Below are 26,776 nucleotides of genomic sequence, written 5' to 3'. Positions count from 1 at the left end.
GCAGTATGTATGTAGCATGCATGTAGTATGTATGTAGTATGTATGTAGCATGTAGTATGTATGTAGCATGCATGTAGTATATATGTAGTATGTATGTAGTATGTATGTAGTATATATGTAGCATGTAGTATGTATGTAGCATGCATGTAGTATGTAGTATGTATGTAGCATGCATGTAGCATGTAGTATGTATGTAGCATGCATGTAGTATATATGTAGTATGTATGTAGTATATATGTAGCATGTAGTATGTATGTAGCATGCATGTAGTATGTATGTAGTATGTATGTAGCATGTAGTATGTATGTAGCATGCATGTAGTATGTATGTAGTATATATGTAGCATGTAGTATGTATGTAGCATGCATGTAGTATGTATGTATGTAGTATGTATGTAGCATGCATGTAGTATGTATGTAGCATGCATGTAGTATGTATGTAGTATATATGTAGCATGTAGTATGTATGTAGCATGCATGTAGTATATATGTAGTATATATGTAGCATGTAGTATGTATGTAGCATGCATGTAGCATGCATGTAGTATGTATGTAGCATGCATGTAGCATGTAGTATGTATGTAGCATGCATGTAGTATATATGTAGTATGTATGTAGTATATATGTAGCATGTAGTTTGTATGTAGCATGCATGTAGTATGTATGTAGTATGTATGTAGCATGTAGTATGTATGTAGCATGCATGTAGTATGTATGTAGTATGTATGTAGTATATATGTAGCATGTAGTATGTATGTAGCATGTATGTAGCATGCATGTAGTATGTATGTATGTAGTATGTATGTAGCATGCATGTAGTATGTATGTAGTATATATGTAGCATGTAGTATGTATGTAGCATGCATGTAGTATGTATGTAGCATGTAGTATGTATGTAGCATGCATGTAGTATATATGTAGTATGTATGTAGTATATATGTAGTATGTATGTAGCATGCATGTAGTATGTATGTATGTAGTATGTATGTAGCATGCATGTAATATGTATGTAGTATTTTTTTTTTTTTAAACATTTAACACATTAGCCGGATGATGGGACTACTACTGTCCCATCATTGGCTAATGTGTCAATCACTGTCATGGTAGCAGGCATCGCCAGGTGGGACTTGTAGTCCCATCGGACGATGCTTGCACAGACCCCCGGACATCAGCACAGCCCCCCGGCAGGCCGGCACAGCCCCCCGGCAGGCCGGTACAGACCCCCACAGGGTGCACAGACCACCGGCAGGCCGGCACAGCCCCCCGGCAGGCCGGTACAGACCCCGGGCAGTCCACACAGCCCCCCGGCAGGCCGGCACAGCCCCCCGGCAGGCCGGCAGAGACCCCCGGAAGGCCCGAAATGACGGCGCATCATGATGCGCACACACTGCGCATCATGATGACGTCATTTCGGCTGTCAAATCAATCAACTTTGAACTTCCGATTCCGATTCCGGTATCCGATATTGAAAAAATATCGGATGTCGGTATCGGAATGCCAACAATCTGAGGTGTATAGTGATGCTGATGGTGGGGGAGATATCGATCAAGCATGTCTGATTTCAGAGTATCAGTTACTTTTTTCTCTCAGAGATAAGCCTAGGGCAGAGATGTCTGTTGGTGGCGTTTTCATAGAGGAAACAGGAGCGCTTGGCTGAACGAAGGCTTCTGTGCATGAGGGAGTCAGCTGAGATGATTGTTGGCCGACCAATTGGTGAAACATTGTTTAGTAAATAGCCATCTTGTCATGATCCCAGTGCAGGTTTTGACCTGCACGTCAGGGGTTAACGTCTGGAGCCCAGTGCAGGCTTTCACCTGCACACCTGGGGTTAATGATTGTGGCCTCTCTTTGGTTCAGGGAGAGCTTCTTAAACCACTGAGAAACTCCAATCCCCATCAGTTAGGCTATGTGCACACGCTGCGGTTTTTGCTGCGGATCTGCTGCGGTTTTGGCCGCTGTGGATCTGAAGCAGTTCTGCAGACAGTGTACAGTACAATGTAAGTCTATGTGATTTACAATCTGCTGTGCACATGCTGTGGATTTTTAACTGCGGAAAAGCTGCAGTTTTGAATCAGCAGAAAGAAATGACATGTCACTTCTTTTCTGCGGATTCTGCTGCGGGTTTACTATCTCCTCCATTGTAGAGGTGATAAACCGCAGGGGAAATCCGCAGGCCAATCCGCAGGTAAAACCACAGGTCATTTAACCTGCGGTTCTGCAGATACAAATCCGCAGACCAATCAGCAGTGTGTGCACATAGCCTTATACTTTTGCCTTTGGCCGAGTGTGTTGACCCATGTGTGCCTGTTCATTGTCTTATAGCTTACTTATATGGTTCTGACCCGGTTCTGTTCCCCGTTGTGAGTTTGCCTGTTGATTCTGTACTGCGCTACCCTCTCTGTGTATGACTCATTGCCTGTGATCTGACTACTCTCTGCTTGCCCATCTTGTACTTTGCAGCTATGACTCATTGGCCACGTCCTGACTATCCTCCCTGTCTAGGCCCCTTGGTAATTCTATCATGCAGTTACCCTGCTAGGAGTTTTCCTGCAGCTCCTAGCTCTCTGAGGTTTAGGCCACGCCCCCAGCAGTCACGTGCTTCAGGTCCTGTTGTTCTGAAGTATGCACCTTCTCGGCTGCTGCTCGCTCCATAGGTATCTCTGAGCACAGTTCGCTTTACTCAATACACGCGCACTGGCTCAGTGAGCAAGCTCAGTGCGGTGTTCCTGACATTATAACTGACCGTGAACTTTTTTTTCTCTCCTCACTTCTGCAGCATGGACCCAATGTGTGCTTTATCTGAGCAGGTGAAATGCTTGACTCAGTCGCTGCAGAAACTAAGTTTGGAACACCAAACTCTGGCCCGGTCCCAACGGTAGGTTGCAGACTCGGTTCAGGGGGTGCTTTCCGCAGGCTTTCAGCAGGTGGGGAATAGAGATGTCATTTTAGTCCCACCCGAATCCCCGGTTAAATTGCCAGATACATTTGCTGGTAACAAAAATGAATTTAGAGCATTTAAGGAGGGCTGTAAGCTCTTTTTCTCCTTGAGACCCCGCTCCTCTGGGTATGAGAAACAGAGGGTGGGGGTGGTTATGTCCCTGCTTAGGGGGTCCCCACAAGCCTGGGTATTTTCGCTTTCCTCTTCTGCCCCTGAGAGAATGTCTGTGGATGCATTTTTTGAGGCCTTAGGGCTAATTTACGCTGAGCCTGATAGAGTGCGTTTGGCTGAGGACAAGGTGATGAGTGTCTGTCAGGGGGAGCACTCGGCCAAGTGGTTCTGTTCTGAATTCAGACGTCGGGCAGCCGAAATCTCTTGGAGTGATGACACCCTTCAGGGGCTGTTCCGTAGAGGCCTGTGTGAACATCTGAAGGATGCACTGGCACTCCATCCTCCACCTGACTCCCTGGAGGATGCCATGACCCAAGCGGTTCGCATGGCTCTCAGCCTGCGGGCTAGATACATTATGCAACTTGAAACACCATTATTCTCCAGTGGAGGTGAGACCCGGACTCTTCCTGTGGCTATGGAGGTGAGCGATGTCACCTGTGAGGAGAAGGAAAGAAGACGCCGCCGGGAGAAGCAGTTGTGCTTCTATTGTGGGGAATCTGGACACTGGAAGAAGGACTGCCCCTCCTGTCCATCATCCTCCAAGATGTCGGGAAACGACTAGGTCTGGGTAGTAGTCGAGGAGGCTACCCAGACATTCAGGTACAATTTTCCTCACGTGCAAAAATGGTGCTGCAGGTGGAACTGGAACTGGAACTTGGTAATGGTCCGGTTCAGACTACTGCTTTTGTTGACTTTGGCTCTGCTGTGAACCTGATTGATACCCAAATTATGACTCTTAATAAGATAGGGACAGTCAGGCTTCAGGATCCTGTTAAACTTGTGGCAATTGACTCGTCCCCTCTTACCCAGGACGGTATCTGTTTCAGGTCTGAACTTTTTTCTCTAAAAGTGGGTCCCACTTATGTGGAAAAACTAAGCTGTCTTGTGCTAGATAACTTGCCTGCAGGACTGGTACTGGGGATGCCTTGGCTTCAACACCATAATCCTACCATTGATTGGGTAACAGGGGAGATCACTCAATGGGGATGCAAGGATAAATGTTGTAACCTGGAACATCTTGTTAACTTTGTTAAATCCTTATCTGTGTCGTCTGTCAGTCTGGAAGGTATTCCGGAGTACCTGAAGGATTTCGAAGACGTTTTTTCCGAAAGTGAGACTGAGGTGCTGCCACCACATAGACCCTACGATTGTGCCATTGAGTTAGTACCCGGAGCCAAGTTACCTAAGGCTCGATTGTTCAATTTGTCCGGGCCTGAGCGCCAAGCCATGAAGGAGTACATAGCTGAGAGTCTCCCCAAAGGGCTTATCAGGCCTTCTGTGTCACCTGTGGCAGCAGGATTCTTCTTTGTGAAGAAGAAAGATGGTGGTTTGCGGCCGTGCCTCGACTTTCGGGAACTTATCAAGATAACGTTTAGGAACACTTACCCGCTTCCCCTCATCCCAGACTTATGTAACCAGTTAGCTGGGGCCCAATGGTTCTCCAAGTTAGATCTCCGGGGGGCCTACAATCTGATAAGGGTTCAGGAAGGGGACGAGTGGAAAACTGCGTTCCTCACATCAGAAGGACTCTTTGAAAACCTGGTAATGCCGTTTGGGTTAACTAATGCACCCGCTATTTTCCAGAATTTCATCAATGTTGTGTTTTCTGACCTGATAGGCCGTTTTGTTATCATTTATTTGAATGACATTTTGGTGTATTCCCCGGCCAGTCAATCTCACTTGCAACATCTACAGACAGTTCTCCAGAGACTCAGGGAGAACCAATTGGTTGCTAAATTGGAAAGATGTTAATTTTTCAAACAGGAACTGTTGATTTTGGGGCTGATTGTGTCCTGTGATGGGTTTCGTATGGATCCTAAGAAGGTGCTGGCGATCGCTGACTGGGTTCAACATCGAGATCTCAAGGGGCTCCAGCGCTTCTTAGGATTTGTGAACTATTATCGGAGATTCATTAAAGGTTTCGCACAAGTGGTTAAACCACTCACGGATCTTACCCAGAAGGGGGCTGATGTAAAAAATTTGTCTGTACTCGCTAAGGAGTCCTTCTCAGCTATTAATAAATATTTCATGTCCGCCCCGGTGTTGGTACAACCAGACCTGTCCAAACCATTAATTGTGGAGGTGGATGCTTCTGAAGTGGGGGTGGGGGCTGTGATGTCCCAGGGTCCAGCCACCCTTACTAATCTCAAACCTTGTGCCTTCTTCTTCAAGAAGTTCTCTTCAGCCGAGAGAAACTATGATGTAGGCAATAGAGAACTTCTTGCGGTCAAGCAGGCATTTGAGGAATGGAGGCACTTTTTGGAAGGGGCGGCTCACCCTATCACTGTTATCACGGATCACAAAAAGTTGGCATACCTTGAATCGGCTAAGAGGCTTACTCCTAGACAAGCCCGTTGATCACTTTTTTTCACGATTTCAATTCTCCATTACTTTTCGACCGGGATCCAAAAATGTTAAAGCGGATGTCCTGTCCAGAAGTTTTGACCCGGTGTCTCCCCCCTAGCCGCCGTCCTCCATTCTTCCCCCGGGGGTGGTAGTGGCGGGGGTCTCATCTGAGTTAGAACAATAAATTTTAAGGGCTCAGGCCCTAGCTCCGGCAACGAGGCCAGGGGATAAATTGTTTGTTCCAGATTTATTGCGGCCTAGACTTCTGCAGGAGTTTCATGAGTCTAGGCTGAGTGCTCATCCTGGTATCACGGCCACTAGAGAGGCAGTAGCCAGGGGTTTTTGGTGGCCTTCACTGAGGTCCGATGTCAAGAAATTTGTTTCTGCTTGTGGTGTGTGTGCCCGTTCCAAAAGCTCGCATAACCGTCCGGCTGGGGAACTAATACCTTTAACAGTTACTGATAGGCCATAGACTTGGGACGCCCTCACACCCAGGGCTGTGGGGTACGCGGTACCGGTCCCGATGAGCCTCAATGGGAGATGTCACGGCAGCTGGAACCCGGCCCGTGGCCCTGGGCGCCCAATTTAATTAGGTGAAATGTTCAACGTGAATAAATAAGTCGTGACCCCACCTGTGGTATTCGGCAATGAAGATGTTAAGCCGACGCTGCAGGCAGATCCTCTGGGACAGATGATGTGGTGCAGCAATGATGTTATAGCCCTCCACAGGCAGGACTGTAGTCGCAGGGCAGAGTAGATGTAGTGACACTTAGATGGTGTAGTGTTGGGGGGCGCAGGGGAGGTAGCAGTGCTGGACGGGTTGACGCAGGAATAAGTGGAGGACACCAGGGCATGTAGTTCCAAAGCTTTACTCACAGTCTGTTGTGGCACAAGAGCCCGCATCTGTGCCCTGTCCTCCGGGTCAGGAGGCCAGCCAACTTCCAAGCAAGATGAAGTACTCCTTTCCAACACTCCGCCAACATATGTGCCTTTTCTGAACATCTCCCTCTTAGCGCCTTTAGTGAAGTACTCACAGTAATGAGTTACACTGGAGTTCCTCCTGTCTGATGTTCCCATGAACTCTACTTGTACGGCAGACAGCAGTAGCGTGCTTCGGGGACTCTCTTGTTGTGAGCTCATTTTCGGGTTTGCCCCTGGCTTCTGGTGAGGGTTATGGAGCTGGCTGTGCTGACAGAGAAGTAGTGAGTTCTCTATCTGGACTCCCTCTGTTGGTGAAGGGAGGTAATGAAGCTGATCTAAATGGCAGAGACCGGCCACCTGAGGAAGAGGACTGTGATTGGACATCAGGAGTTTCTGATTGGATTTAAGGCAGCCAACTCCCTAGTTTCTTGCTGGTGATTTTTCCTGACTGTGGCTCCTGGTTTTCAGTTTGTTTCCTGCCTTCCTAAAGCTAAGTTTTCTCTGCTATTGTTCATCTGAGTTTTTGTCTGGTTTACTTAGTTTTTGTGTTCAGCCAGCCCTGGCTGGGACTGGGCTGAATCCCCATTTTGTCTCTGATCAGTTGATCTCTTTTACTCTGTCTTCAGAATATACCTGAGTGCTGATATAGTAATTTGAAGTCTAGCGACTTCAGGGCCTTTTTCTATCAGACGTGTTGGACATTCTTTTTGGCAGGATTTTTTGCGTCATTGCAGACAGCAGCTTTTCTTTCCTGTACTTTCTAGTTAGCGAGGGCCCCATCGTTTGCTCAGCCTATCTTTCTACCTGTGTCTGTGTTTTCATCTTGTTTCACCGACAATACATGTTGGGGGCTGTCTATTGCTTTGGGGTCTGCTCTGGGGCAGTTTAGATTTTCCCTTTCTTTCTTTAGGATTATTTAGTTCTCCGGCCGAGACGAGGCATCTAGGACCACCGTAGGTACGCTCCACGGCTACTACTAGTTGTTGTGGATAGGATCAGGGGTCTGCAATCCGCTAGTTACCAACCTCTCCGGTTTTCTGGGCTTAGCTTGCTTTTTTGTTATTTCCTCCTCGGTGACTCATTCATAACAGAATCACCAGCCATACCGCAGATTCTAGGGTACTCAAAAGCAGGAGAGAATTGTATAAAAAAAAAGAAAAAAGTGTCAGGATTTTTTTTTTTTATATGTATATTTTCACCTCTTTTTCTCTGGGGCCGTAGGAGGATTCTTTTTTTTTTTTTCTCTTTTTCTCCTTGATGGAGATTAAGCAATTGTCTGATCGTGTGGAGCAGCTCGCTGCTGAAGTGCGGGGAATTTCTGCCTATCTCACTCATTCACATGCTGTTGAACCAAGGATCCCTGCTCCTGATGTGTTTTCTGGGGATCGGTCTAAATTTTTGAATTTTAAGAATAATTGTAAATTATTTCTTGCCTTGAAGCCTAACTCATCGGGGAGCTCTGCGCAGCAGGTTAAAATTGTCATCTCCTTGCTGAGCAGCGATCCCCAGGATTGGGCGTTTTCTTTGACACCTGAAGATCCTGTTTTGACTGATGTGGATGCATTTTTTCAAGCCTTGGGGTTGTTATATGATGAACCTAATGCTATTGATCAAGCTGAGAGAGCCCTATTGGCATTGAACCAGGGTCAGGATCCTGCAGAGTTATACTGTCAGAAATTCTGAAAGTGGGCGGTCCTTACTACATGGAATGATAGTGCATTGGCAGCTCTCTTTCGGAAGGGTTTGTCTGAGACTTTAAAAGATACTATGGTGGGATTTCCTGTTCCCTCTGGTCTTGATGATTCTATGTCATAAGCCATTCAAGTTGATCGGCGTTTACGTGAACACAAGACTACATAGGAGGCGCTGCCACATTTTGAACAAATGTCTGAACCTATGCAATGTGATGGGGTTTTGCCTAGGGTGCAACGTCAGGAGTTTAGAAGGCGTAATAAGCTGTGTTTTTTCTGTGGAGATGCCTCTCATGTTATTTCTGTCTGCCCTAAACGAGAGAAACGTTTTGCACACACATTTGCTGTGGGTGGTGTACAACCTAAGTTTCTTTTGGCAGTTTCTCTGACATGCTCCTTATCCACATTTTCCGAGAAGGCTTTTGTGGATTCAGGAGCGGCCTTGAATCTAATGGACTTTGATTTTGCTAAACGTTGTGGTTTTCCTATGAAACCTCTGCGGATGCCTATTCGTTTGAGGGGTATTTATGCTACTCCTTTGGCGAAGAATAAACCTCAGTTTTGGACCCAGGTGATAATGCGGGTCGTCCCAGACCACCAAGAAAATTGCAGATTTTTGGTGTTGCATAATTTACATGATACCATTGTTCTGGGTTTTCCCTGGTTGCAAATCCATAATCCAGTTTTGGATTGGAAATCTGTGTCTGTGGTGAGTTGGGGTTGTCGGTGTGCTCTTGGTGACACTCCTGTTTTCTCCACCTCTCCCCAGTCGCATGATGTTCCTGACTATTTGGCTGATTTTTATGATGTATTTAGTGAGAGCAAGTCTGCATCTTTGCCTCCTCATAGGAGTTATGACTGTGCAATTGAGTTGAGACCTGGGTGTAAATTTCCCAAGGGTCGACTTTTCAATTTATCTGTACCTGAACACGAGGCTATGCGATCTTATATTAAGGAGTCATTGGAGAAGGGTCATATTAGACCATCCTCTTCGCCCTTAGGTGCTGGAATTTTTTTCGTGGCCAAGAAGGATGGTTCATTAAGGCCTTGTATTGACTATCGTTCCCTCAACAAAATTACGGTTAAATTTCAGTATCCGTTACCCCTGATTTCTGATTTATTCTCCAGAGTTAAAGGTGCTTGCTGGTTTACTAAGCTTGACCTCAGGGGGGCGTATAATCTTATTCGCATCAAGCATGGGGATGAATGGAAGACGGCGTTTAATACTCCGGAGGGACATTTTGAGTACCTGGTGATGCCTTTTGAGCTCACTAATGCCCCTTCTGTCTTCCAATCCTTCATGAATGATATTTTCCGGGACTTTGTGGATAAGTTTTTGATCATCTATCTGGATGATATTTTGAGCTTTTCCAGGGATTGGGATTCTCATGTGGAACATGTTCGGACTGTGTTCCAGATTTTGAGGGAGAATTCCTTGTATGTTAAGGGATCGAAGTGCCTTTTTGGTGTAGAAAGGATTTCATTTTTGGGATTTATTTTGTCTCCGTCAACTATTGAAATGGACCCGGCCAAGGTACAGGCCATTTATGATTGGGTTCAACCCACTTCTTTGAAGGCTCTCCAGAAGTTTTTAGGTTTTGCTAATTTTTATCGTAAATTTATAGATAATTTTTCTGGTATTGCTAAACCACTGACTGATTTAACTAAGAAGGGTGCTGATGTGCTGAATTGGTCTTCAGAGGCTGTTTCGGCCTTTCAGGAGCTGAAGCGGAGGTTCACTTCTGCTCCGGTTTTGCGGCAACCTGATGTCTCACTTCCTTTTCAGGTGGAGGTAGACGCTTCAGAGATTGGTGCAGGAGCTGTTTTGTCCCAAAAAGATCCGGTGACGTCTAAAATGAATCCCTGTGCCTTCTTGTTAGGAATCTGGGTCATTCTATGCATATGCAGCAACCCAGATTCTCACATTTGTCTCCAGAGGCTAAGCCCTTTTTCCCTGCTTCTGAGCATGCTCACGGGACTAGCTCTCATTGGAGTTCAGGAGTCAGGTGCTCAGGTCCTGCTCCTGATTTGAATGGTTATGCTCGGGGCTCTGGAGATTTCCGGCAGGTCCCGTACGCTATAAAAAGTGCGCATGGCCGCTATGCCATGCGCTAGTATTTTCTATACTTGCTGCTGTGTGTTTGGTGATGAATGCTTGGACTGGTGAATGACTTATTATGAAACCCCTTCCCTCTGATAATACGAATGTGTGAGTGATTGGGATTCAGCCAGTGTGCGCGCTAGTGCCAGAGCGCTCAAGCTCCACCTTTTACAGCAGCCAGCGTCTTGCATTGCGCCTGCTAATTATGCTTGCAGCCATTTTGGGCGTCCGCAGCTGCGACGCCGTGCACACGACTAGTCACGGTAAGTCCATTTGGTGGTAGTGACGTCTCTAACTACCCCAATCTCTGGCTACCGCACGTGTGCCGCTGATTATCTGTGCAGTATATACAGACTCAGCGCTTTTGTGTTTTTGTTCTTGTGTGCAACTCTGTGAGTTCCAACAGAGCTTGCTTTTGTGCATCAGGTGCAGTCCTTCCCTGTGCACATCACCGTCCTGGTGCTCTGCCTTTTCAGCAGCGATTATTACATCTGCCGCACGGTTGACCCTGGACGGCGAACACGCTTTATTTTATTTTTTTTAAGCATGTTCCGCCGCCGTAACATAATACTAGTGCCAGGGTCTGGCTAAATGGCAGATCAGCAGCAACTCGTGCAATGCGTGCGACAGCTCGAGGCTCGCTTGACTACCCTTGAGAGGGCCCTCGCAGCTTCGCAGGCCATGGATGCTGCTGTCCAGGCACTTACGGACGCGGTGGGTCGTATGTCCATGTCCGCCCTTGCACCGACAGTTACCCGCCTCCCGTTACCTGAGAAATATTCTGGGGATGGCGCCTCCTGTAGGGGTTTTATCAGCCAGTGCTCAATCCATCTGGAGCTGCTGGCTGCGCAATTCCCTACAGAATGGGCCAAGGTGGCCTTTATTATTTCCCTACTGTCGGGCAAGGCGCTGGAATGGGCAACGCCACTTTGGGAGCGTGGTGACCCGGATGTTCGGACCACGGCTAATCTCCTTACCGCTATTAAGCAGGTGTTTCTCGGTCCACGGGTTACACACGATACCTCACTCCAATTACTTGCCTTGTCTCAAGGATCACTCTCAGTAAGTCAATACGTCGTCCGTTTTCGGACACTGGCATCTGAGTTAGAGTGGTCTGACAAGGCACTTACCCAGTTTTTTGGAGAGGACTAGCTGAGCACATAAAGGATGCTCTCTTCACTAGAGAGATCCCCACCACTCTGGAGGAACTAATCTCCATCTCCTCCCGTATCGACCTCCGTTTTTCGGAGCGTGGTTTGGAGCGTGCTCACACCAAGCGTAGTGGTACCCCGGCTCCCAAATTTTTTGAGCCTTTGGATCTGCCCGAGCCAAAGGTTCTACCCCCTGAGCCCATGGAGGTGTCTCGCGCCATTTCGGAGGCATGTCCGGCGCAGGAGACCATATGCAGTTGTCACCATCTGCCTGCTGCTTCTCAGGAAGACAGCGCCCCGCAATGGTCTGATTGCGAATCGGTAGGCGAGACTTATGTCCCTCCTCGCCAGCGGCCTAAAGTTCTCGCGTGGGCACACGCGCCCAATGCGGACGGCCATCGTGGCTATATGCAGATCACGAAGTCACTGACCAGTTCGTATTGGTGGCCGCACAGGGCTCGGAATGTAAAAAAATTCATTCGGGCATGCACCCTATGTGTTCGGGATAGCTTTCCCGAACGGAGAGCGGCTACGCCCGCCGATACACGGCGGCCTTCTCCTAAAACTCCCATTGTTTCCCAGGTGTCCCTCCTGAGACCTGATGATCTGGTCTCCCCCAATACCATCTGCACCTCCCGGTTTTCGGTTTCACCTACCGGGAGATCAGGCTCGCCTTTTGACGAGTCTGAGACCTGTGCTGCTGTCAGGCACAGGCTGGTGGATCGGAGGGTTCAGGGAGGAGGGGGCCCTAGGAGGGGGGGTAATATTAGGAATCTGGGTCATTCTATGCATATGCAGCAACCCAGATTCTCACATTTGTCTCCAGAGGCTAAGTCCTTTTTCCCTGCTTCTGAGCATGCTCACGGGACTAGCTCTCATTGGAGTTCAGGAGTCAGGTGCTCAGGTCCTGCTCCTGATTTGATTGGCTATGCTCGGGGCTCTGGAGATTTCCGGCAGGTCCCATACGCTAAAAAAAGTGCGCATGGCCGCTATGCCATGCGCTAGTATTTTCTATACTTGCTGCTGTGTGTTTGGTGATGGATGCTTGGACTGGTGAATGACTTATTATGAAACCCCTTCCCTCTGATAATACGAATGTGTGAGTGATTGGGATTCAGCCAGTGTGCGCGCTAGCGCCAGCGCGCTCAAGATCCACCTTTTACAGCAGCGAGCGTCTTGCATTGCGCCTGCTAATTGCGCTTGCAGCCGTTTTGGGCGTCCGCAGCTGCGACGCCGTGCACACGTCTAGTCACGGTAAGTCCATTTGGTGGTAGTGACGTCTCTAACTACCCCAATCTCTGGCTACCGCACATGTGCCGCTGATTATCTGTGCAGTATATACAGACTCAGCGTTTTTGTGTTTTTGTTCTTGTGTGCAACTCTGTGAGTTCCAAAAGAGCTTGCTTTTGTGCATCAGGTGCAGTCCTTCCCTGTGCACATCACCGTCCTGGTGCTCTGCCTTTTCAGCAGCGGTCATTACATCTGCCGCACGGTGGACCCCGCGCGGCGAACACGCTTTATTTATATTTTTTTAAGCGTGTTCCGCCGCCGTAACACTTCTTTTCCCGAAAGTTCTCCCCATCTGAACGCAACTATGATGTGGGGAATCGGAAATTGTTAGCCATGAAATGGGCATTTGAGGACTGGAGACATTGGTTGGAGGGAGCTAGACATCAAGTTGTGGTCCTCACTGACAACAAGAATTTGATTTACCTTGAGTCGGCCAAATGCTTGAATCCTAGACAGGCTAGGTGGGCCTTGTTTTTTACGCGTTTTGATTTTGTGGTCTCCTTTCTTCCAGGCACTAAGAGTGTTAAGGCAGACGCCCTTTCTAGGAGTTTCTTTGCTGATTCTCCTATTGTGACCAAGCCTACTACCATCCTAGGTGAGGGGGTAGTTCTTTCTGCCATCTCGCCCGATTTGAGACGTGCTCTGGAAGAATTCCAGGAGGACAAACCTGAGCATTGTCCTATGGGAAAATTGTATGTTCCTGACCAGTGGAGGAAGAGAGTGATGTCTGAAGTTCATTGCTCCGCATTGGCTGGTCATCCATGTATTTTTGGTACCAGAGATTTGGTGAGTCTGTCTTTTTGGTGGCCCGCCTTATCTCGTGATGTCAGGAATTTTGTGCAGTCCTGTGGGACTTGTTCCCGGTCTAAACCCTGTTCTCGCTCTAGTAGGTTGTTGATGCCCTTGCCGGTGCCTAAGAGGCCATGGACCCATATTTCAATGGATTTTATTTCTGATCTTCCTGTCTCTCAGAGAATGACTGTTATCTGGGTGATTTGTGATAGATTCTCTAAGATGGTCCATCTTGTACCACTCCCAAAGTTGCCATCTTCCTTAGAGTTGGTACCCTTGTTTTTACAACAGGTGGTTCGGTTGCATGGGATTCCTGAGAACATTGTATCGGACAGAGGAGTTCAGTTTGTTTCCAGATTCTGGAAAGCCTTTTGTTCCAAGCTGGGAATTCAGTTGTCCTTCTCTGCGTTTCACCCTCAGACCAATGGGCAGACGGAGAGAACAAACCAGACTTTGGAGTCCTATTTGAGATGTTTTATATCTGCTGATCAGGATGATTGGGTTTCATTTTTGCCCTTGGCCGAATTCACTTTAAATAATAGAGCTAGTTCTGCCACCTTGATGTCGCCCTTTTTCTGTAACTTTGGGTTTCATCCTCGATTTTCTTCAGGGCAAGTGGAATCTTCAGCCTGCCCAGGTGTTGACACTGTGGTAGAGAGAATGCAGCAGATTTGGGACAAAGTAGTGGATAAGTTGTCTCTCTCCCAGGAAAAGGCCCAGCGGGTTTCTAACTGGCATAGGACCATTGGTCCCCGGTTTAAAGTGGGTGATATGGTTTGGTTGTCATCAAAGAATATCTCTATGAAGGTGGCTTCTCCAAAGTTCAAGCCAAGATTTATTGGACCTTACAAGATTTTGGAGATTCTTAATCCGGTTTCTTTTCGATTGGCTCTTCCTGTTACTTTTAAGATCCATAACGTGTTTCATAAGTCGCTGTTGAAGAGATATGTTGAGCCAGTAGTTCCTATGGCTGCACCTCCTGACCCTGTATTGGTTGAAGGTAATGTGGAATATGAGGTGGAGAATATACAGGATTCTCGTCTGGCTAGACGGAGACTCCAGTATTTGGTCAAGTGGAAGAGTTATGGCCAGGAGGACAATTCATGGGTCTCTGCCTCTGATATTCATGCCAATAGATTGTTTCGTGCTTTTCATCGGGCCCATCCTGGATGAGGGTTCGGTGACCCCTCCTCAAGGGTGGGGTACTGTTGTGAGCTCATTTTCGGGTTTGCCTCTGGCTTCTGGTGAGGGTTATGGAGCTGGCTGTGCTGACAGAGGAGTAGTGAGTTCTCTATCTGGACTCCCTCTGTTAGTGAAGGGAAGTAATGAGGCTGATCTAAATGGCAGAGACTGGCCACCTGAGGAAGAGGACTGCGATTGGACATCAGGAGTTTCTGATTGGATTTAAGACAGCCGACTCTCTAGTTTCTTGCTGGTGATTTTTCCTGACTGTGGCTCCTGGTTTCCAGTTTGGTTCCTGCCTTCCTAAAGCTAAGTTTTCTCTGCTATCTTTCATATGAGTTTTTGTCTGATTTACTTAGTTTTTGTGTTCAGCCAGCCCTGGCTGGGACTGGGCTGAATCCCCATTTTGTCTCTGATCAGTTCATAGAATCATAGAATCATAGAATCGTAGAGTTGGAAGGGACCTCCTGGGCCATCTGGTCCAACCCCCTGCTCAAAGCAGGATTCGCTAAATCATCCCAGTCAGATGTCTGTCCAGCCTCTGTTTGAAGACTTCCATTGAAGGAGAACTCACCACTTCTCGTGGCAGCCTGTTCCAATCATTGATCACTCTAACTGTCAAAAAGTTTTTTCTAATATCTAATCTGTGTCTCCTCCCATTCAGTTTCATCCCATTGCTTCTAGTCTTTCCTTGTGCAAATGAGAATAAAGTTGATCCTTCTACAATGTGACAGCCCTTTAGATATTTGTAGACAGCTATTAAGTCTCCTCTCAGTCTTCTCTTTTGCAAACTAAACATTCCCAAATCTTGCAACCTTTCCTCATAAGACAGGGTTTGCAGACCGGTCACCATTCTGGTCGTTCTTTTCTGAACTTGCTCCAGTTTGTTGATGTCTTTTTTAAAATGTGGTGCCCAAAACTGGACACAATATTCCAGATGAGGTCTGACCAAAGAGGAGTAGAGGGAAATAATGACTTCACGTGATCTAGACTGTATGCTTCTGTTAATACATCCTAGAATTGCATTTGCCTTTTTTGCTGCTGCATCACACTGTTGACTCATATTCAGTCTGTGATCTATTAGTATACCTGTCTTTTTCACATGTGCTGTCACTTAGCCCTATTCCTCCCATTCTGTATATGCTTTTTTCATTTTTATTGCCCAGATGTAGTACTTTGCATTTCTCCCTGTTAAAAACCATTCTGTTAGTTGCTGCCCACTTCTCTAGTTTATTTAAATCTTTTTGAATCCTCTCTCTCTCTTCTCTAGTATTAGCTATCCCTCCTAGCTTTGTGTCATCAGCAAATTTAATCAGTTTACCCTCAATTCCTTCATCTAAATCGTTGATAAAGATGTTGAACAATACAGGGCCCAGGACAGAGCCCTGTGGTACCCCACTTGAGACATTCTTCCAACTGGATGTGCAGCCATTTACGACCACTCTTTGGGTCCGATCACTAAGCCAGTTATGAATCCACCTAACAGTTGCCTTGTCCATTCCATACTTAGTCATTTTTTCAATAAGGATTGTATGAGAGACTTTGTCAAATGCTTTGCTGAAGTCAAGATAAACTATATCTACAGCATTTCCTTGATCCACCCAATCAGTGATACCGTCATAGAAGGAAACTAAGTTAGTCTGACATGACTTATTAGTTAGAAACCCATGCTGACTCTGTTTAATCACTTCATTCTTATCCAGGTATTGACATACATGTTGTTTAATAATTTGTTTAAAGATCTTTCCTGGTATAGAAGTCAGACTCACCGGCCTATAGTTGCCTGGGTCCACCTTCTTCCCCTTTTTGAAGATAGGAACAACATTTGCTCTGCTCCAGTCTTCTGGCACTTCTCCTGTTCTCCAAGAATTTTCAAAGATTATGGAGAGGGGTTCAAAAATTTCTTCTGCTATCTCCTTCAGTAATCTGGGGTGTAATTCATCTGGACCTGGAGACTTGAATTCATTTAGGTTAGCTAAGTGTTTCCTCACTATCTTTCTGTTTATAGATATCCTGGATTCTTCTATTCCCTTAATACGACAGTGAATAACAGTTGATGTTGAATTTCCTTTCTGAGAGAAAACAGATGCAAAATAGGAATTTAAAAGTTCAGCCTTCTCAACATCCTGTCTTACCATTTCATCATTTTCATCCTGTAAAAATCCTATAGCATCTTTGACTTTTCTTTTACTTTTGACATATCCCCAAAATCCTTTATTATTGCTTTTGACATCTCTTGCAAGCCTCAGTTCATTTTCAGCTTTAGTTAATCTGATTTGTGCCCTGCAGGTTCTGCAGACAGCATTATATTCTTCTTTAGATATGCCTCCCTCTTTCCATTTTATAAACATTTTTTTCTTCCTTTTTAGCATGTGCTTAAGTTCTGTGTTCATCCATCCTGGTTTCCTTAAATGCTTCCTATTCTTCCCTCTTTTCGGAATTGTTAACAACTGTGCTTTGAGAGTTTCATTTTTCAAGATTTCCCATCCTTCCTGGACATTTTTGTCTTTAAGGATATCCAGCCATTGGATCCCTCCAATTCTCTTTCTGAATCCCTTAAAATCTGCCTTTCTGAAATCTAACCTTGACGTCTGAGTCTTCACAGGTCTTCCGCCTCTAGTTATCCAAAATTCTAAAATAGCATGGTCGCTACCTCCTAGGGTCCCAGCCACTTTTACCTCCTCAACCATTTCCTCCCTGTTTATAAGGATTAGATCCAAGGTAGCAGTTCCCCTTGTTTTCTCCCTTACCTTTTGGAAGATAAAGTTGTCAGCAAGAGAGGATAAGAATTTCCTTGACCTTTTAGTTTTGCCTGAGAGAGATTCCCAACAAATGTCTGGATAGTTGAAATCTCCCATGACAACTATGTCATATTTTTTGGAGAACTTGGCCATCTGATGCATAAAGAGTTCATCCATATCTTCGGCTTGCACAGGCGGCCTGTAGTAAATGCCTACAATGGTGTCCTTTCCATTGTTCTGTCCTTGTATTCTTACCCAAACAGTTTCCACAGAACTCCCAGTCTCTGAAGCTTCAATCTCTGTGCAGATATACGCGTTTCGAACATACAATGCGACACCCCCTCCTCGTTTATCAAGTCTGTTTCTTGCAAATAAGTTGTATCCTTCTAGTCTTGTATTCCAATCATGTGTATTGTCCCACCAAGTTTCAGTGATTCCAATGACATCATATTTCTTTTCCTGTGTTAGTAGTTCCAATTCTCCTTGTTTGTTGCCCATGCTTTGTGCATTAGTATAGAAACATTTTAGTTTGTGATTGGTTTCTCTTTCTCCAATATTTTTATTAATTAGAATATTTTGTCTTTGTTCTTCCTTTCCACTTCTAATAGCAGAGTTCTCAATAGCATTTGTCAGGTGTATGGCTTTTTCTGGTCTTTTGCTTCCCTTCCCATGTTGTTCTAGTTTAAAGCTCTCCTTACAAGTGTAGCAAGGCGACTTCCAAATACATGCTTTCCAGTCTTCGAAAGGTGCACCCCTTTGATCTTTTTTGCTCTGTCTTCAGAATATACCTGAGTGCTGATATAGTGATTTGAAGTCTAGCGACTTCAGGGCCTTTTTCTATCAGACGTGTTGGATATTCTTTTTGGCAGGGTTTTTTGCGTGATTGCAGACAGCAGCTTTTCTTTCCTGTCCTTTCTAGTTAGCGAGGGCCCCATCGTTTGCTCAGCCTATCTTTCTACCTGTGTCTGTGTTTTCATCTTGTTTCACCGACAATACATGTTGGGGGCTGTCTATTGCTTTTGGGTCTGCTCTAGGGCAGTTTAGATTTTCTCTTTCTTTCTTTAGGCTTATTTAGTTCTCCGGCCGTGACGAGGCATCTAGAACCACCGTAGGCACACTCCACGGCTACTGCTAGTAGTTGTGGATAGGTTCAGGGGTCTGCAATCCGCTAGTTACCAACCTCTCCGGTTTTCTGGGCTTAGCTTGCTTTTTTGTTTTTTCCTCCTCCGTGACTCATTCATAACACTCTCTGCTATCAAGTCCCAGCTCACTATCATTGCTGTTGTGCCCCCAAGTCTTGTGAGGGAATAAAGTGGTGACAAACTTCTATTCCTCCGGTGTCTGTTGCGGGACCGTTAGTATCCAAACAACCTCGGGGACCAGACCCCGGCCTTGCGCTTAGAACTTGGGAAGGGTTCTCTTCTAACCTTGATCCTTGGTTCTCTTCCTCTCCTCACGTTCCGTACTAATCCTTTCCTTTTTATGGAGAGTCAGGCTTTCTATCAGTGTCCCTTTCCTGTGCCAGCGGACCCGGATCAGTGAGGTCGGCTGCAGCACTTCCTTCATCCATCCCTCTCCAGGGATCTCCTTTCACAGGTCCGACCTTGTCAGACTCCTGTGACTAACTAGCTAATTCCTATCTTCTTCCTGCTCTTTTGATGCAAACTAAACTCCACCCGCCTCCCAGCATGCTTCGTGTTCCAAGCAGGGAGCCACCAAAGGGTGCTTTGCTACACTACTGTGTTGTGTGGGATGCAGGTGTTGGAGTGTGGTCAGGTGTCTCCACCTTACCTGGATGGTGAGGTACCACACCTCAGGAGGTGTAGTACCTCTGTGGCGACTGAACCCTCAGGGGCACCACAGACTCATCTCTCCATGGACTTTATTACCGGCCTTCCACCTTCCAGGGGCAATACCGTGATCTGGGTGGTGGTGGATAGGTTTTCAAAACAGGCCCATTTCATTCCCTTGGCAGCATTACCCTCAGCAGAAACATTGTCAAGGTTGTTTGTGCAGCATGTGGTCCGATTGCATGGGGTACCCCTGAATGTTGTGTCTGACAGAGGTGTGCAGTTTGTGGCCAAATTTTGGAGGGCATTCTGTATGAAATTGGGCATCTCACTCTCCTTCTCGTCGGCATATCACCCGGAGAGTAATGGTCAGATGGAGCGCACCAATCAATCCCTGGAACAAATTCTCAGGTGTCTGACCTCCGCCAGAGAGGAGGATTGGTGTGATGCGTTACCGTTGGTGGAATTCGCTTTTAACAACCGGGTGAGTCAGTCCACCAACATGTCCCCATTCCTGATTAATTATGGGTTTAATCCGCATTTTGGGGAGTTTTCACGGGTGGATTCCAGTTGTCCAGGGGTAGAGGGGTCCGTTCAATGGTTAAAAAATCTCTGGGCTGAAGTCGAGCGTAATATCTCTCGGGCCCAGGGGAGGTACAAATATTTTGCTGACAAAAAGAGAGCCTCGGGAGACATGTTTCAGGTGGGAGAGAAGGTTTGGCTTTCCACGCGTAACATCAAATTAAAGGTACCATCAGCTAAATTGGGACCAAAGATCATTGGTCCGTACTAGATTATGGAGATAGTCAACCCAGTGGCATATAGGTTGCGTCTCCCCGCCTCCTTAAAAATATCCAATGTGTTCCATAAATCTCTGTTGAAACCCGTAGGGTCTGTCAAGGAGGACTCCGAGTCTGTTGTTCCTCCAGTGTTGGTGGAGGGTCAATTGGAGTATGAGGTCGGACATATTGTGGACTCTTGGTGGGTCGCCGCTCCTTGCAGTACCTGGTCCACTGGAAGGGATATGGACCAGAGGATCGCTCATGGGTCCCTGCTCACTCTGTACATGCAGATCGCGTGGTTCGGGCTTTCCATGCCAAATACCCGGGGAAGCCTGGGGGTCCAGAGGCCCCCCGTTGAGAGGGGGGTACTGTCATGATCCCAGTGCAGGTTTTGACCTGCACGTCAGGGGTTAATGTCAGGAGCCCAGTGCAGGCTTTGACCTGCACACCTGGGGTTAATGATTGTGGCCTCTCTTTGGTTCAGGGAGAGCATCTTAAACCCCTGAGAAACTCCAATCCCTGTCAGTTATACTTTTACCTTTGGCCGAGTGTGTTGACCCCTGTGTGCCTGTGCCTGTTCGTTGTCTTATAGCTTGCATATATGGTTCTGACCCAGTTCTGTTCCCCGTTGTGAGTTTGCTTGTTGATTCTGTACTGCACTACCCTCTCTGTATGACTCATTGCCTGTGATCTGACTACTCTCTGCTTGCCCCTCTTGTACTTTGCAGCTATCTCCGTGTATGACTCACTGGCTACGTCCTGACTATCCTCCCTTTCTATGCCCCTTGGTAACTCTGTCCCGCAGTTACCCTGCTAGGAGTTTTCCTGCAGCTCCTAGCTCTCTGAGGTTTAGGCCACGCCCCCAACAGTCACATGCTTCAGGTCCTGCTGTTCTGAAGTACGCACCTTCTCAGCTGCTGCCCGCTCCGCAGGTATCTCTGAGCACAGTTCGCTTTACTCAGGACACGCGCACTGGCTCAGTGAGCAAGCTCAGTGCGGTGTTCCTGACACATCTAATGTGTATGTGGGCCTTAACTCTCCCCGAGTCCAGTGCTGACTCTCCGCTGCTGCCCTGGTTTGTTCATAGGCTGAAGTGGTGACATCACATCGACAGCACTCCGACCTATGACTGAGCTCAGCTGCTCTGCTGATTTATATGGCATGAGACACTAGGCCCAATGATTGACTATAACATTTCCAATGTGACATTACCGCTGCGGTCAATCAATAGGAACCCGAGAACAAGCAGAAACGAGGAGCTAGATTCTGAGTTGATGGGAGCGTTAAACCCCCTGAATGCTGCCATCGATAGGCAGTCATAGCATTTCAAAGTCAGGAAAAGGGAGGGGGCTCCCTCTTCTCTCAGATCAGTGCCCTCGCGATGTCATTGCAAGGGGCCGATCGTTGCCATGGTGACTCTGTGGTACTAGCAGTTACGCAGGATGCAGTGACGAGTCGCGAGACGGTTTGGTGCTTTTGTAATAACGTTTATAGGCCTAGAGGTGACTTTCCTCAGGCTCGGCCTGACCGACCAAAAGGGGATAACAAGGGTTGCCCTCGCAGGGGCTCAATACAAGTAAACACAAACAGAGTAGAACACGACTACATCCGGCGAGAGCCAGTCACTATAGGGCCGCGGTATGGCCGACTACGGGTCCTTGGCTATATAGTCAACTTAGCCGTCCTGACGTCCCTCGGCATTCTGGACGGTGGCTCTTCGACGGAGCAGCCGCTGGGCCCAGCTGCTGAAGAGTTGACGTAGTCTTCGAGCGTTTCGCCGCTCCAGTGGCGCTGGGGCACCTCCGGGTCCGGAGGAGTCCTTGGACGAGTAGGCTGCAGCCCCTGGACGGGGGCAAGCGGCAGCGATATGGGGTGGCGGCTGACAGGCCACCTGTGCAGCTAGCAGCTGCGATGGGGAATCTGCGGCTGGAAGAAGGCGGCGGCCGCTGGTCGACGCGGGGCAGCGGTTCTCGGACAGTCGTCTCGGCGCCGTACCACTGATGTCGAGGGGAAGTATCTCTCCTGTCTCTGGCCTCCTTCCTGGCTCTGGTGAGTCGTTCTGGCTCTCAGTCGCTCCTAAATCTCCTGCTTCTTCTGTCTCATTCTGCTGACTCACTGTGACTCTTGTTCCCCGCCCCTTTTATATTGGCTCCTCCCCCAGTCCACCTGTCAGTCTCCACGGTCCGTCCCTGAACTCTGTCCCCCGGAAACAGCTTCCCCCGGAACCCAGGTGACGGTCCCCTTGGTTCCGACCTGGACACTCGATGGGGACCCTCTCTCCCACAGTCCCCCACCCTGTATGCTCTCCAGTCCTCGGGAGAGAGCTTTAGTAGACTCGAGTTAGTCTTTGGAGACGACATTTCTTGTCACCATATGAACTGGTCCTGTTCGTAATGTTCAGGGGGTTTGCCATCTGTTGACCGCTCGGAGCGTCTAAGTTCGACCGGGGTGGAGCTTTCCGGGGTGGTGGATGGTGGTGGATTGGTCGATTCTGACCGGCTAACTGGGTCTGCTGTAATGTCATTACTTGGAGGGCCTGCGGATGTGGCTGGGAAGTCCTCTTCGTCATCCAGGTCCCAGACCGTTGATGGGGGGTCGGGGACCTGAGTGATCGGCTTGGGTCGCATGGGATCAGTGGACGCACAGGGGCGCAACATATTTCGGTGCACAGTACGAGTGAGAGGTGCACCGTCTCTTTCCGATTGTATTTCAAACACAGGCCCGTCGGGGCTTATCCGACGTAACACTCGGTACGGGTTCTCCTCCCACCATGGTTCTAACTTGTTTTGGGGCGCTGATCTAGTACAAGTACCCAATCCCCAGCCTGGAAGTCAATTGGTGGGGGCAGCACTCCCCCCGGGTCTTCTAGATCTGGGATCTTTGTATGGACGATTCGGTGGAGGATCTGCAGCCGGTGTCGGTGGTTTCGGACCCACGAGGATACTCCGGTCCAGGGTAGAGGTTCCTCCGGTTTTAACTCCACTTCCGTGATTCCTTTGCCCTCCCATCCAAACAGCAATGAATAGGGGGTGTAACCAGTCACCCGGTGCACCCGGTTATTATATACCCACACCAGCTCAGGGACGTATTCAGGCCAGCGGGCCTTTCGGTTGCTCTCCAGGGTACGCAGCATTTGGATTAGTGTCCAATTGAATCGTTCGCAGGCTCCGTTTCCCTGCGGGTGGTATGGTGTAGTCCGAGACTTATCGATACCGTAGAGATGATGTAGTTCTTCCATGACTCTTCCTAGGAAGCATGCTCCTTGGTCTGAATGTATTCGTTGCGGGAAGCCGTACACTTGGATAAAGTTTTTACAAATCGCATAGGCGGCCGACTCTGCTGTCTGGTCTCGGGTGGGGGTGACCACGGCGAACTTAGTGAAATGATCCACCATAATGAGACAGTGCTCATACCCCTGGTAGGCAGGACCTATGGTCAGATAGTCCACCGTGAGAAGCTCGACGGGAGCTGATGTTACAATTGTCTGCACCGGGGCTCGTTGCGCTGCAGGTTTAGTGAGCTAGCACGGGTGGCAGGTTCGGAAAACTTCTTCCACAGCAGCGTGCAAGCGTGGATGGTACACTATCTGCTGCAACCATTGCAAAGTCTTTTGAGCACCAAAGTGAGCCCCTGTTTCGTGGGCTTCCCGAGCCAGTTGGCTGAGATGGGTTCCGGGCACGATCACCTGCCATGCTGTCACAGACGTTGTTCGTGACACGGCTCTCTGATATAAAAGTCCCTTTTTGATGACTAGCTTCTCCCACTGGCGCAACATCAACAACATATCCTGGGTCAAAGTCTGTCTCTGTGAGCCAGTGGGCAATTTGCCGGTGGCCACCCATCGGCGCAGGAGTCCAATTTCTCCATCTTCCTGCTGCTGCTGGATCCACTTGTCTCATGGCTGTTCCAGCATTCTCCCTAAGGGTCCCGGCTGAGGCGCTTCTTGCGCGGAGGCTGTAAACGCGGAGGTGGTGAGGGCGAACGGCGCCTCTTCTCCTTCTAATTCATCGTCTTGATTCCTCCCTGGGGTGGTGTGTTGGATTCTGGAGAGTGCATCGGCGTGCATGTTTTCAGCTCCCCGTTTGTAGACGATCTTGTAGTTGAACTTGGCCATCCGAGCCACCCACCGCTGCTCTAGGGCCCCTAGTTTGGCATTCTCCAAATGGGCCAATGGATTGTTATCAGTCCGCACTACTACCTTGGAGCCCCCCAGGTACTCTGCGAATCGCTCCATCATTGCACACACTACCGTGAGGAGCTTGAGTTAAAGGAGCTGTAATTGTCCGGGTTGCGTTCGGAGTCGTGCAGCGACCGGCTGCCGGAGGCAATCACTTTCTCTCAGCCATCCTGCACCTGTGACAACACAGCTCCTAGTCCCTGGAGGCTCCCGTCGGTATGCAGGATGAACGGTTACGAGAAATCTGCATACGCCAATATCGGAGGCATTTGAGAGGGCGGCTTTGAGATCTTGAAACGCATCCTCCTCTGGTTGCTGCCACTGGATCTTCCGTCCATTCGCCCCGGCTGGAGTCCCCTTCAGCAGGTCCTGCAGGCTCGGGCTCGGCGTGTGAAATTCTTTACGAACCGACAGGAGTAGCCGGCCAGCCCCAGGGAGGCCCGCACGTCTTTCACCATCTCGGGGGTAGGCCACCCCTGAATGGCAGCAACCTTTTCCAGGGACGGTCTGACACCTTCCGCCGAGACGGTATGCCCCAGATATTCGATTTGGATGCGGAAGAGGTGGCATTTCTGGGGCTTTACCTTCAACCCGTACTTCTGCAGCCGGCCGAGCACCTGCCCCAACCGCCGCAGGTGGTCCTCGAACGTGGCGGAATAGATGATAATATCGTCCAAGTATATCAACGTGGCTTCAAAGTTGAGGTCTCCCAGACACCACTCCATCAACCGCTGGAAGGTTCCTGGGGCTTTGGCCAGCCCGAACGGCATCTGATTAAACTCGAACAGTCCCATGGGGAGGATAAATGCCATCTTGGCTCTGTCTTCTTCCGACATTGGCACCTGCCAGTACCCACTGGCCAGGTCTAAAGTTGAAAAGTACGTCGCGTTCCCCAAGGCGGACAGAGATTCTTCTATGCGGGGCAGTGGATACGAATCCTTGATGGTGCAGGCATTCAACTTTCGATAATCCACACAGAACCGCAGTGCCATCTTTTTTACGAACCAGGACAATGGGGGCCGCCCAAGGGCTCTGGCTTTCTCGTATGACCCCCTTCCGAAGCATTTGGGCTAATAGGGTTTTCACTTCCTGGTATAGCTGCGGTGGTATTTGCCGATATCGCTCCCGGATGGTGGCAGCTCCTGCCGTGGGGATCCCATGTGTGATGGCCGTGGTGCATCTGAAGTCATCCTCATGACTAGCGAAGACACTGTAATATTGTCCAAGAAGCGTTTCTACCTGGAGAAGTTGGGCTGGCGCTAGGCCAGAAAGTTCGGCCCGCATTCTCTCCAAGATGGCTCGACCTTTCTCCTGGGTCGAGGATACGGCAGTCTGTTGGGTTCGTACCCTTACTGCCCAAGGATCTCCGGGCTGCACCTTCAACTGGACCGCGGGGTCCGGCAGCATCTCCTCCAAAGGCCTCACTAGTCTGGCCATTTTGGCCCGGGGCTTCAGGGTGATATCTTGGTCTTCCTGGTTGACACAATGCACCAGGACAGTCCCCTCCCACACCGTGGCCAGGGAGCGGGCTACCAGTATGCTAGTGTGCAGGTGCTCCGAGTAACGTGGTTCCACCTGCACCTCCACGCCCTCCAGTGGCATCGGGGCGCGGATCGGCAGAGCTACCACCGTCCGCCATGGAGGAAGCACGAGCGGGGGGGGCCGCAGGTGCGATTACCTTGCCCAGCGCCTCACCCTCCTGGCACTCCTGGAGCACTTGCGCCTCCTGCACCAACCGCTGGAAGACCTGCCCTTGGGCTGTGTGAGAACCCCAGTGGCTCAGAGTCTCTTGTGTGGGTTCATTGAGGAGGAGGTTGCCGAACTCTCGTAGTATGTTCATACCCAGAATAACCGGATGCTTGCTGTTTGCGTCTCTCTGGGTCAGGACCACTCCCTGGCGGCCGAGTGATCTACCGCTGATTGAAATCTGCATCCAGGCTACTCCAACGACAGGAACTGGTAGCTGGTTGGCGGCTGTCAACTTTATCACTGTCCCCCACTGAGGTCTCACTGCTTCGGGAAAATGCTGCCGAAAATAAGTCTCTGGCATGGTCGTAACTTGCGATCCCGTATCTACTAGGCATCGCACAGCACAGCCTTCGATCTCTGTCCATACCACTGGGCACCACGCGACTAGGTCTTCGTGACTTCCTCCACCCCGTGTGATGGGCTCCAGCTCCAGGCGGCGGCCCCACGGCTCAGGGTCCTCTGCTCTTCTTGGCCAGCGGGGCAGGTTTCCCCTGGAACGTGGGCACTCTCGGGCGGAGCGTCCCAATTCTCCACAATCGTAACAGGCAAATGGTCGTGGGGACCGACTTGGGTGGGGGCCGCGATGGTTCATACCTCCTTTACCCAGACCTGGCCAACTCCTTGTGGCCGCTTTCTTGGCTTCGTACAGTTCACCTTTAATACTCTGTATCTCTTGCTTCACCTCTTGTACTCAGTGGGGTTTGCTCAGGGCGCTTACGGATGCTTCGATACTCCGAGCCATCCCCATGGGGACCGTCACCTCTTTCTCCTCCTACCGAACCCGTGCCTCCTTCCCTATCTCTGAAAAGGTCAGATGTGGGTCCACTCGCACCCGCTCTCGCAAAGCCTGTCTTGTCAGGGTGTCTTGTAACCTGGTCACTAACAGGTCACGTAATGTTACGTCCACGGTCCCCACGCCGACTCCATCCTTCCTTTCAATGGCTAAAAACAGTTC

Source organism: Dendrobates tinctorius, unplaced genomic scaffold (assembly GCF_039654945.1).
Source record: "Dendrobates tinctorius isolate UK_male_01 unplaced genomic scaffold, ASM3965494v1 ptg000165l, whole genome shotgun sequence".
Lineage (NCBI taxonomy): Eukaryota > Metazoa > Chordata > Amphibia > Anura > Dendrobatidae > Dendrobates > Dendrobates tinctorius.
The sequence above is the reverse complement of the archived record's forward strand: the minus strand, read 5'-3'. Positions refer to the sequence as shown.